This window comes from Ctenocephalides felis, unplaced genomic scaffold (genome assembly GCF_003426905.1).
Source record: "Ctenocephalides felis isolate EL2017-DRISC unplaced genomic scaffold, ASM342690v1 CF-g0.4_SCAFFOLD_01604, whole genome shotgun sequence".
Lineage (NCBI taxonomy): Eukaryota > Metazoa > Arthropoda > Insecta > Siphonaptera > Pulicidae > Ctenocephalides > Ctenocephalides felis.
In genome coordinates, this window is record NW_020537758.1 from 5,846,794 (window position 1) to 5,861,070 (window position 14,277).

General features: G+C 27.8%; 1 pseudogene; it reads left to right on the forward strand.

The window, feature by feature from the left end:
• Positions 1-1,747: 1,747 nt before the first annotated feature.
• The window catches only part of LOC113372937, a 13,840-nt pseudogene continuing 1,310 nt past the window's right edge, over positions 1,748-14,277 (forward strand).

Below are 14,277 nucleotides of genomic sequence, written 5' to 3' on the forward strand. Positions count from 1 at the left end.
TATTTACAAACACTGTTATATACTCTCGTACTATTATGTACGCAAATACTATTACTCATTGACGTACTATATTAAACTTACAAACACTGTTATATACTCTCGTACTATCATGTACGCAAATACTATTATTCATTGACGTACTATATTATATTTACAAACACCGTTATATACTCTCGTACTATTATATACACAATTACTATTACTCATTGACGTACTATATTATATTTACAAACACCGTTATATACTCTCGTACTATTATGTACGCAAATACTATTACTCATTCTCGTATTATATTATATTTACAAACAGTGTTATATACTCTCGTACTATTATATACACAAATACTATCACTCATTGACGTACTATATTATATTTACAAACACTGTTATATACTCTCGTACTATTATATACACAAATACTATTACTCATTGACGTACTATATTATATTTACAAACACCGTTATATACTCTCGTACTATTATATACACAAATACTATTATTCATTGACGTACTATATTATATTTACAAACACTGTTAAATACTCTCGTACTATTATATACACAAATACTATTATTCATTGACGTACTATATTATATTCACAAACACTGTTATATACTCTCGTACTATTATATACACAAATACTATTACTCATTGACGTACTATATTATATTTACAAACACTGTTAAATACTCTCGTACTATTATATACACAAATACTATTACTCATTCACGTACTATATTATATTTACAAACACTGTTATATACTCTCGTACTATTATATACACAAATACTATTATTCATTGACGTACTATATTATATTTACAAACACTGTTATATACTCTCGTACTATTATATACACAAATACTATTACTCATTGACGTACTATATTATATTTACAAACACTGTTATATACTCTCGTACTATTATATACACAAATACTATTACTCATTGACGTACTATATTATATTTACAAACACTGTTATATACTCTCGTACTATTATATACACAAATACTATTACTCATTGACGTACTATATTATATTTACAAACACTGTTATATACTCTCGTACTATTATATACACAAATACTATTACTCATTGACGTACTATATTATATTTACAAACACTGTTATATACTCTCGTACTATTATATACACAAATACTATTACTCATTCACGTACTATATTATATTTACAAACACTGTTATATACTCTCGTACTATTATATACACAAATACTATTATTCATTGACGTACTATATTATATTTACAAACACTGTTATATACTCTCGTACTATTATGAATACATATACTATTACTCATTGACGTACTATATTATATTTACAAACACTGTTATATACTCTAGTACTATTATATACACAAATACTATTATTCATTGATTTACTATATTATATTCACAAACACTGTTATATACTCTCGTACTATTATATACACAAATACTATTACTCATTGTGGGTTGCCAGGTCGCTACAATACTAATGTCCCCGATGTGTTTCACCCTATTCTTCATGTGGTACCAACCTAATTGAAGACATGGCAAGCAATGACAGATAGTGTTACACGTAGCCTCAGAATTGAAAAATGTTGTTAAATATTTTATAAAATGCAATAAATAATGACCGTGTAGCATATTAAGTATACAAAATTGATTTTATTATTGTCCATTAACATTATATGCGTGCAATTGTGTAGATTTTATTAAAGAATTGTATTGTGCAAATATTTATTCAGGATGGCCGGAACGGAGCAGCCTTGTTATACTTTAATAAATGTCTTAACAGACTCGGAGCCTTTTAATGAAATGCAATTGAAACAAGATCTAGGTAAAGTAATAGAATATACTTGCTAAAACTCATGAAAAAATTGTATACACTTATATAAAATTCATATTTATATATGCTTACTTTGCCTGTAACTTACTCCATTTTTTTCTTTTATTTTAGAAAAAGGAGATATTAAAGTAAAAATAGAAGCGTTGAAGAAAACAATACATCTAATTCTGCAAGGCGAAAGGTTACCCGGTTTGTTGATGATCATAATACGCTTTGTCTTACCTTTGCAAGATCATATGATCAAAAAGCTATTGCTAATCTTTTGGGAAATTGTCCCCAAGACTACCGCAGATGGCAAACTTATGCAGGAGATGATTCTTGTTTGTGACGCCTACAGAAAGGTAATAGTAATAGTAATATGTATATATATATACAATATATATTATTGTATTATTTCTCTTAGGATCTCCAACACCCAAACGAGTTCCTGCGAGGATCCACCCTGCGTTTCCTGTGCAAACTCAAAGAACCAGAACTACTAGAACCCCTCATGCCAGCAATCAGAGCTTGTTTAGAACACCGTCACTCCTATGTCAGACGTAATGCAGTTCTGGCTGTATTCACCATCTACAAAAACATGGATTTCTTGATCCCTGATGCACCAGAACTTATAGCCACTTTCTTGGACGCCGAACAAGACATGTCTTGCAAACGTAATGCATTTTTAATGCTTCTGCACGCTGATCAGGACCGTGCTTTGTCATATTTAGCTTCTTGTCTTGATCAAGTGAACTCGTTTGGCGATATTTTGCAACTTGTTATTGTTGAACTCATATACAAGGTAATAAATAAAATAATACATTTTGTACTTGATACTTAACTAATAATCGTGTTTGTTATTTATAGGTTTGTCATAATAATCCGTCTGAACGTTCAAGATTCATTCGCTGCATTTACAGTCTTTTAAATTCAACAAGTGCTGCAGTAAGATACGAAGCTGCCGGTACCTTAGTGACTTTATCAAATGCACCAACTGCCATAAAGGTTAGTTAGATATAAAAATATGCAAATCCATTATACAAATATACAAATTGTTGTGTTTACAGGCTGCTGCTTCTTGTTATATTGATTTAATCGTGAAAGAGAGTGATAATAATGTCAAGTTAATTGTTTTGGATCGTTTGATTGCTTTGAAAAATAGTCCGACACATCAGAAGGTACTGCAGGATTTGGTTATGGATATTTTGAGGGTTTTGGCTAGTGCTGATATCGAAATCAGGAAGAAAACTTTATATTTAGGTAAATATTAAATATATATATACTAGCTGACCCGGCAAACGTTGTTTTGCTAAGTAAGGTATATTCTAAACAATTTCTAGAGAATCAAAAATATTAATACTTTTAGTGTATAAGGATGAGTTGTTTGAATGCTATATACAATGATGCATTATTAAAACAATAAACCCCATTAGTTTGTCTATATTTTGTCAATACTGGAAGTTTTATACACTTTCAATAGAAAACATAACGGTATAATCCAATCCAAGTCTTTTTTGATCTTTCGACCTATTGATTACATTTCAAGTTTTCCAGATTCTTTTTGGATTCTGGATTTTGTGTATAATTGTAAATAATACTATTGAGCTTATACAAAATTTTTAATCTCTGCGAAGATAGAAATAAAATGAATTAAGTATTTCTTCTTTGTCCTGCTTTTTAAAAAGCTTCAAGTTCAACATTCGGCAAATTAAAGCAAATTTAATAAAAAGTATTATGGATTTTCAAAGATGATCCGATAGCAAAGACATGAGAATCCAGGTTATAGCTGGTTATACATCTTTTTCCCTCTACTTTCAAATATTGTTGTTAAACAATGCTTAACTTTACTGGTTTTTGACACATAGGTGGTTTATTTATTACTACCTATTTTTGATAAATTCTGGGAAATTATAACTGGAAAAATGTTATTTGACAAAATGTCCTTTTGATCGATACCAAATTTAGGTTCTGAATTTAAATAACATAAATAAAAAATAATATAACCTAGAATATGTTTTATAACTAACAATGAGTATATAATTATACAAACGAGATCTTTCAGAGCACCGTTTTTGAAAAAAATATAATTTGCAAAAAAGGGTGCTACAACGCCAAAAAATGCATTTTCAAATTAACATTTCAAAAAAGTTGATATTGTTGAGTTTGTAGTAATATTTGCGGCCCTATTACATGATTTTACTGAATTGCAAGTTTATAGCTATTTTTGTAAGGAACATGTGTGATTTTATATTTTTATAATTTAGTAAATATATTAAAAAATAACATAGTGAAATTTTGTAACTCTAGTATAACGTTTTATATTTTTATAAATATTTTTCAAAACCGTGGACTTGCAACTATTGCAAGAGTGCATTTGTTTACAAAATTGCACATTTATAGCTTTTTTTGTGATTATATATTTATTTAATTATATTAAAAGATTATATGTGATTTTATATTTTTATAATTGAGTATATACATTAGGTAATAACATACTAAAATTATATAGCTCTAGTATATTATTCTATATTTTTAAAACATTTTTTAAAAGTACTTCTCATATCATATCCAACCGTCGTTTCGCAACTAATAAAAATAGAGTATGCAAGTGTGCATTGCAAATTTTTAGTTTCTTCTGTTAGAAACATATTTGATTTTATATTTTTATAATTCAGTACACACATTAAGAAATAACATACTATAATTTCATAACTGTATTACAACGCTTTATATTTTTAAAATATAGTTTAAGCCTTCAGTTTGTTTTACATACAACGTTTTTGTATATAAATAAAACTACGAACAAAACTACTTACTACAATTTAATCATAATTAAATGATATTTACGTAAAACATCCTATTAAACGTAATTGAACATCATCTGTTAAAAACGTTCGACTTTTGACGTATTAGCCATCGTCCATTGTACGCTTCTACAAAAATTTTCAAATTAAAAATGTAAAAATTCTACGCGATTTTGAAATAATATCTCACCTTTAGCACGAATTTTTCAAGACTAAGAGTGGCCAAATCGGTTCAGCCGTTTTCGAGTTTTAGCGAATCATTTGATCGAGAGCTTTATCTTTATATATAAGATATATATATATATATATATATATATATATATTATATTTCTGTTATCCAACAGCAATGGAATTGGTGTCCTCAAGAAACATTGAAGAAATGGTTCTCGTATTAAAAAAAGAAGTTTCCAAAACTCACAATTCTGAGCACGAAGACACAGGAAAATACAGACAATTATTAGTTCGCACATTACACAGTTGCTGTATCAAGGTATTTGCTAACAAACATAAATATCATATTATATATTATTTATCAATAACAACAATTTTCAGTTTCCCGATGTGGCTGCTACAGTCATTCCAGTTTTAACAGAATTCTTATCCGATACCAATGAATTGGCAGCATCGGATGTCTTAATATTTGTTAGAGAAGCTATACAGAAGTTTGATAATTTGCGTCCGTTAATATTAGAGGTAATAAATGCAAATTTTAATATTTCATGAAGTACAATAGTGAAATATATGTATTTTTTTAGCATTTGCTAGAAGCTTTCACATCTATCAAATGTGTACGTATACATCGTGCTGCTCTTTGGATTTTGGGAGAATATGCTGATAGTCCACAAATGATTTTGTCGGTACTGGCTGCTGTTAAACAGACTTTGGGAGAGGTAAGTGGATAAAAGAAATTTCTTATTTAATATATATATATATATATATATATATATATATATAAATATATTATATTTATTTATTTATTTATATATTTGTGTTAAACAAAGGTTTTATACGGATGTAAATTAATATTCGGATTTCGATAACAATTTAAGTTGTAGATAATTTAATTTTAAATAATTTTGCCAAATATTTTGTTTATATTAGACAAACGGTTTAAAAGTTACTAGGGATATAAAAAATAAAAGTCGTTTACTCACTTCAATCACTTGGATTGAACATCTTCAGTTAAATTGACGATTTTCAACTACGATTTTCAAGTATACCGACTTGCTGTAGGTCGTTACAATGTTAATAAATATTGTAGATAATTTAATTTTGTTCAAATTTGTCTAATATTTCATCGAAATTGGTTTGAAAGTTACAAAAAATATAATAAATAAATGCACAGATAACTCGTTAACGCAAGTTCGGTTATATAAGCTATTTTCAAACACGATTTTAAAGCCAAAGTACCAAATTAAATATAATATACTTATAATTAAATTCTCAAAAAAATATTTATAAAGATCAGTTTTTATTATCCCAAAATGCCCTTTTATTACATAAATATTTACAAAAAAAATATTCATAATTTTTTAAAATTTTATTTCGAGTATACCGATTTGCTATAGGCATTATGGCGATTATAGACGTTATGGCATTAAGAAATATATATTTTTTAGTTTAGTTATTTATTTATTTTACGCCCATGTTAATAATTGTTTAGATTATTTAATTTTGTACAAATTTGCCAAATATTTTATGTAATTCTAATAAAAGTTACATGAAATTTAATAAATGAATGCACAAAAAAGTCGTTATCGCGAGTTCGGTTATATCGGCTATTTTCAAATAAGATTTTAAAGTATATCGAGTTGCTGTAGATCATTACAATGTTAAGAAACATTGTAGATTATTTAATTTTAAACAAATTTGTCAAATATCTTATTTATTTTAGACGAAAAGATGCAAGAGATAAAATAAATAAATGCATAAAAGGGTTATGTAACATACCCGGTCAAATTGACTATTTTCAATTGCGATTTTAAAATATTCCGAGTTGCTGTAGGTCGTTACAATGTTAAGAAATATTGTCGATTATTTAGTTTTTTACAAGTTTGTCAAATATTTCATTAGTATTAGAACAACAGTTTTAAAGTTACAAGAATTTTATTTTTTTGAAGTATTTTACAACCTAATCGCCGAATAAGACAAGTTTTTTTTATTAATTAAACGTTTCGACACTTAATGTGTGTCATCATTCAGTGATCAAACCAGGAAAAACACAAAAACATAAAATTTATTAAAAACATTAAAATTGTGCTAAAGGACAACATAACAGATAATTGATAAAAAGGAAAAATTTCAAATATAAATATAAATATAAATATAAATATAAATATAAATATAAATAATATATAAATTCACAAACAAGTTTACATATTATTTAAACATTAAATCCCTTAATCGCTAAAAATAAATATTTTCTTAGGTTGTTCTATTGTATAAACAAGTATCAAAATATTATTTTGACTATGCTAACAAAAGACTTATGTTAGAGAATCGCACTAATAAATAATGATACTTATTTTCTCTCATTGCATTATATTTTATTTTTTGTAAATAACACATTAAAGTCTTGATTAACAAATATAAATTATAACAAAAAAATGTTATTGCTTTTAGATAAATTTAGAATAAATAAAGAATCGCACTAATAAATAATCATCTTCATTTTTTCTTATTGTATTATTAACTTCCCGCTAGGGTAAGTTATTGTAATGGGCCGAAAATCGGAATTGAATTTTTTTACATTTCTCACGTTTTGAAGGTTTCTGAACGTTTTGGCATACCTCAAAAAAAGTGTGATGTGTTTGTGTGTGTGTGTATGTGTAAGTATGTGTGGATACAAATTTTCAGTCACGTTTTAGGCGCACGGATCAACCGATTGAATGGTTCAAAAAACATTCGATTCCTATTGATAAGGAAAAAGAGCTGATTAGTTTTTGGCAAAGGCAGGTCCAGCCGTTTTCGGAGATACGGAGCAAAGAGTGCAAAAATAGAAATCAAATTTTTGAGAGAACGGAGTATCCGATTTGAATGATCTAAAAAACATCAATTAGTAATGATTGGGAGAAGTGTTTATTAGTTTTGTGGCAGGCAGGCCCAGCCATTTCGAAGATACGGGCTAAATATGTAAAAATGGCAGTTTTTGAGAGAACTAAGCGTCCGATTTAAATGATTCAAAGAACTTTCTGCTTGTCTTAACAAATAATTTATTTTGGAAAAAATTTGTTCCATTTTTTTTTTTTTTTAGTTTTTTGTATATAAAAATATTTCAGATTATTATTAATTATTTTATATTAGACAATGATTAGACAATATACAGTATTTGAATACTGAATGTTTGAAAACATTCAGTATTCAACGGGAAGTTCCAGCAATTTGCCTTAAGGCACGATGCCATAATTGCCTCAAGACAGAATTCCACTTACAGCTAGTTTTTGATTGCTTTCAAGCAAATACTTAAACAAAAATCTTTTATGTAAAAATGTAACAGTAAATGTTTTCTAAAGTGTATTTTATTTTTAATCATAATAAGCACATACTCGGACTAATTTTAATTACGATTTCAACTTTTTTATTTAGGTTCCTATTGTAGAAGCTGAAATGAAACGTTTGTCTGGTGAAAAATCAGAAAATGATGAAGTTCAAAATCAGACAAGTGGTTCAACACAACCAGCTTCGACCCTGGTGACATCGGATGGTACTTATGCCACACAGAGTGCATTTAATATCACATCGTAAGTAATTAGTGAAAAATTTAATTTTGTTAATAGTAATACACAATTATTTTTTTTTTTCTAGTTCTATTAAAAAAGAAGAACGTCCACCAATCCGCCAATATCTAATGGACGGTGACTTCTTCATAGCCGCCGCTTTGGCAACGACTTTAACAAAATGGCTTTGCGTTACATAGAAAGGTTAATGATGTTTTTCAACACACAACAGCTATCAACTGAAATTATGTTGCTGTTGTCTTCGATTTGCATTTGGGCAAATCTGGATTGCCGGTAAAGGCTATCACCAATGATGATATGGACAGGATTTATTTGTGTCTTAAGGTCTTGTCCGAAAGGACACCGAGCATTGCTCATATTTTCAATGAAGAATGCCGAAGTGCTTTGAAAACTATGCTTAAGGCTAAGGCTGAGGAGGAGGCTGCCGTCCAAAAGGTAATAATAATAATAGAAATTTATATTATATATATATATATATATATATATATATAATAAAATATGTCCAGCATGAAACCCAATAAATTCCTAATTTTACATTTTTATGCTAAAATTTTCATAATTTTGTTAAGAAATGTATATATTATTATATATCAGTTTGTTCGAAATTTTATTATTGTTTATTTAAAGTCGTTAATTGTTTTTTATACTTTCATATAAATTTTCTTGCATTTTGCAAGCCAAAATTATCGTAAATTTTGTTAAAGAGTGTATATATTATTATATATCAGTTTCTTGAAAATTTAATTGCTTATTTAACGCCATAAATTTTTTTTAATACTTTCATATAAATTTTGTGTGCAAAATGCAATTTTGTCAAAAAAGTGCACTCGCTGAACCCATTCATCGTGTGTGATATCGAATTAAATGCAAACCTGCATTTTGCAAGCTGAAATTCTCGTAAATTTTGTTAAAAGACGTATATACTATTATATATCATTTGATTGAAAATTTCATTGTCTATTTAACGTCATTAATTGCTTTTTGTACTCCCATATAAAATTTCTTTGCAAAATGCAGTTTTGTTATAAAAGTGCACTCGCTGAACACATTCATACATAAATCGTAATTAAATGCTAACCTGCATTTTGCAAGCCAAAATTATCGTATATTTTGTTAAGGAATGTATATATTATTATATACCAATTTATAGTAAATTTTATTCTCTATTTAACGTCATTAATTGTTTTTTATACTTCCATATAATTTTCTTTGCAAAATGCATTTTTGTCATCAAAACTCGTTCGTCGATAAAATCGCGCATGAAATCGCATTAAATGCAAATCTGCATTTTGCAAGCCAAAATTATCGTAAATTTTGTTAAAGAGTGTTTATATTATTATATATCAGTTTATTGAGATTTTTTTCGCCTATTTAACGTCATAATTGTTTTTATACTTCATATAAATTTTCTTTGCAAAATGCATTTTATAAAAGTGCACTCGCTCAACTCGTTCGTCGATAGAATCGCGCAAAATCGCATTAAATGCAAATCTGCATTTTGCAAGCTGAAATTCTCGTAAATTTTGTTAAAGATTGTATAAATTATTATATATTAATTTATTGGAAATTTCATTGTCTATTTAACGTCATAAATTGTTTTTTATACTTTCATATGCATTTCTTAGCAAAAGGAATTTTTGTCATAAAGTGCGAGTACAGCGAACTCGTTTATAGATGGAATCGTGATTAAATGCAAACCTGCATTTTGCAAGCTGAAATTCTCGTAAATTTTGTTAAAGGGTGTATATATTATTATATATCATTTCATTGAAATTTGTTTTGCCTATTAACGTCATTAATTGTTTTTTACACTTCATAAGCATTTTCTTAGCAAAAGGAATTTTTGTCATAAAAGTGCGAGTTCAGCGAACTCGTTTATAGATGGAATCGTATTAAATGCAAACCTGCATTTTGCAAGCTGAAATTCTTGTAAATTTTGTTAAAGGGTGTATATATTATTATATATCATTTCTTTGAAATTTGTTTTGCCTATTTAACGTCATTAATTGTTTTTTACACTTTCATAAGCATTTTCTTAGCAAAAGGAATTTTTGTCATAAAAGTGCGAGTACAGCGAATCGTTTATAGATGGAATCGTAATTAAATGCAAACCTGCATTTTGCAAGCTGAAATTCTCGTAAATTTTGTTAAAGGGTGTATATATTATTATATATCATTTCATTGAAATTTGTTTTGCCTATTTAACGTCATTAATTGTTTTTTACACTTTCATATAAATTTTCTTTGCAAAATGCAATTTTGTCAAAAAAGTGCACTCGCTGGACTCATTTATACATAAATCGTGTCTAAAATCGCATAAATGCAAATCAGCGTTTTGCAAGCTCAAATTCTCGTAAATTTTGTTAAAAAACATATGTATTATTAAATAGCAGTTATCGAGATTTTATTGTCTTTTGTAACGTCATTAAATGTTTTTTATACTTTCATAAAAAATTCTTTCCAAAATGCAGTTTTGCCTAAAAAGTGCACTCGCTGCAATCATTAATAGATAGAATCGTCCGCAAATGCAATAAAATGCATAGGTAAATAAATAATATATAGTGATACTACTACTTATGAGTGTTTTGAGATACGAGCAAAAGAGCGATTCGTTGCTTTGACATACGAGTAAAATTTGTGATACGAGCTTTGGGCGTGTAAGAGTTTTCTCGAAAAATATTATAAATATTAAAAGCAGAAATCTTTTGACTGTTTTATGATAATACATGATTTTATACCAAGTCATTTGATTTACATATCAATTATTAATTGTATATTTATTATATTTATTTAATATATTTTATCATATTATATTTTTAGACCAAAGAAAAATTGAGCACAGCCGTCCAAGTGGACCAAGCCATATCATTCCTTCAGCTCTCCGGCAAAAATGCTGGTGATAGGAACTGAAAATGTCTTCGAGTTATCCTTATCACAGGTACTAATTATTTAATTATCTATTATGCACAAAGTTTACTAATCAGTTTTTTTCCCTCAAAGGCCCTTGCAGGTACAAAACCAGCCAGTGCTGCTGCCGAAGCAGCTGGTGCAACCAGCAAATTGAATAAAGTTACACAATTAACCGTTTTTTCTGATCCTGTTTATGCTGAGGCTTATGTGCATGTCAATCAGTATGATATTGTACTCGATGTTCTGATTGTTAACCAAACAGGTACGATATATATATATATATATATATATATATATATATATATATAGATACAAAATAAATTTGAAGGGTATTCTTGTCCAAGATTTAAGAATTCAATTTTAACGTCCTTTGATTAATCGCGTGATTGATTTTTTTAAGATTTTTGGACCCTCCCTTTGGTGATTACTAGTGATATTCAAAATTACATCTCTTACCCTACCAAAACATCACGTATATTTTTAGTTACCAGAAAAAATTGTAAAATTTTTGATTTTCTTTGGAAATATTTTAACTTTTTTAAGAAAAATTAGGTAAAAAAATAAATACACGTTATATCTTACTATACCCCTCCTCCACGGGATATTTCGTGATTTTTTGTCAAATCATTTTCCTACCTCCTAAAAACCTGATTAAGAACGCCTCCTAAGTTATGGCAATCGCAAAAAATCGAAAATGACATTTTATATATATTTTACGCTTCAGAAGTTTCTAAACATTTTGGCATACTTTAAAAAAAAGTGTGTGAGGGTGTGTGGATACAAATTTGAAAAATTCGATATTTTTTTGTCTTTAAGAAACTATGCAGCACGATTGCTTTTAAAAAAAATTCAGAGTATTTAAAAAAAATTGAATTATAAAATATCTAATTTTTTCAAAAATCTATTTTTTTCAAAGTTTTTTTTAAAAATCTTAATGTTGGTACAAAAAGTTACAGCAATTTGCCTTAAGGCACGATGCTATGCACCACTAGTTTTATTCATGTTTTCAAAGTTTATCACCTTTGCGTACGTGAATGCTATAGCATTCATTTTCATTGTAATGCAGAATTATACAAAAATCATTTTCAAAAAATTATATAAAAAGAAATATATCTATGAAACATAATGGAATTATTAAAAATTTTAAAAATTCTAATTTTTAAAAAATTGTGTTTAGAAATTTAAAAAATTAAAATAATGGATTTTTAAAAAAAATGACAATTTTTGAAAAATTTCGATATTTATGTAACTTATAATATAAGATTCACATTTTTTATGAAAGCATTCCAGCTTCAAAGTCAATTATTTAGATTTTTTTTATATAATTCCATTTTTTACGTAATTTTCAGGTAGTTATAGTTACGTAATGTAGGTTTAATATTTCTTACACTACAAAGTACGCAATAGTACGTATGTTCTAGTGGGAATGACGTGGATTTTATAGCATCAATTTTAAAGTCATTATTAGATTTAATTTTATATAAACATACATTTTTATAATTAATTTACCTCTTATTATAATTACTGATGGATTTTTTAGGTATTTTCCTTATTTTTGTCCGTAGTCACTAATTAGCGTAAAATAGAACCGTAATATTTAGCGTGGATGCTATAGCATTTATTGTGTATAACGATTCAAATTCGATAATCTAAATCCCTTTATAAACAGTGTTTAGTCAAACTTCGGAAATCACAACCATTTAAAAATAAATTCAGTGAAATTTTTGTACCTCGATTGACCTTCTGCTGTCCGCGAACGTGTTAACTATTCAAAAATGTGTGTATTTTCAAATTTTATATAATTTTGAGAGATGTAGCTGTTTTGAGCACCAAAATGCTTCTTTAAAGGCGTTTTTCTCGAAACTGTATTTTTCAATACGATACGATACCCACGATTTCTCGACTTCTACTGCACCGATTTACTTGAAATTTTTACAGAATCTTCTTAAAAACTTCTTATAAGTCTGAATTAAGCTCATCCCCAAAATTTGATTTTTACTATTTTAAAAAATTTAAACATCAAATAAAAAAAAATCCAGACAGTCGCTATTTTATGGATTTTTTTTTTTATAACTTTTCTATAGTTCATTCGAATGCTAAATTATTTTAGATTAATAATCTCTTTTTATTGGAGAGTTAAAAAATTGGAGTATGTTTGGTATATTTTGACTGTTTTTAACTGATAAAAGTTGATACTAAAAATATTATTTGCTTTTCTTTAATTCTCAAAATCTAATTTTTCCAAAGCTTTCGAAAAATTTGTTAAAGCTCACTTATATACTCTAAATAAATAATTTTACTTGCAATTCAGTTTATATTAATCTTATAAATATTACACATGTTACAGTATTTATAATAATCTATATGAAAACATTTAATATTTCTCGAAAATTTTATACGGTCGGAACGTTCTGCAATTTGCCTTAAGGGACGATGCCATACACCACTAGTTACTTTATTATTATTTTATTTACAGGAGACTTTGCAAAATTGACACCCTCGAATTAGCAACTTTAGGTGACCTGAAACTTGTAGAAAAACCACAACCGGTGGTTTTGGCTCCGCATGACTCTGCAACATAAAATCCAACGTTAAAGTTGCTTCCACCGAAAACGGAATTATATTTGGAAACATAGGAAGGGGAAATAGTAAGGGACTCTCAAATTCTTTGCAAATATGCATTCTGATTTTTTTTTTATTTTTTCTAGTTTACGATGTGACTGGTGCAGCATCCGATCGCAACGTAGTCCGTATTAAACGATATCATATCGATATAATGGATTATATCGTGCCAGCATCAGCAACGATGGTCGAATTAGAACTATGTGGGCAGAGTTCGAATGGGAGAACAAAGTTTCGGTTAATACGAATTTAACAGACTTGCAGAGTATTTGAGGCTTTGATTCAGAGCACTAATATGAAGTGCTTGACACCGGAAAGGTAGTAAATGACATACTGATCCATATTGTTTATTTTATGTTTTTTTCTATTTTTTAGGCG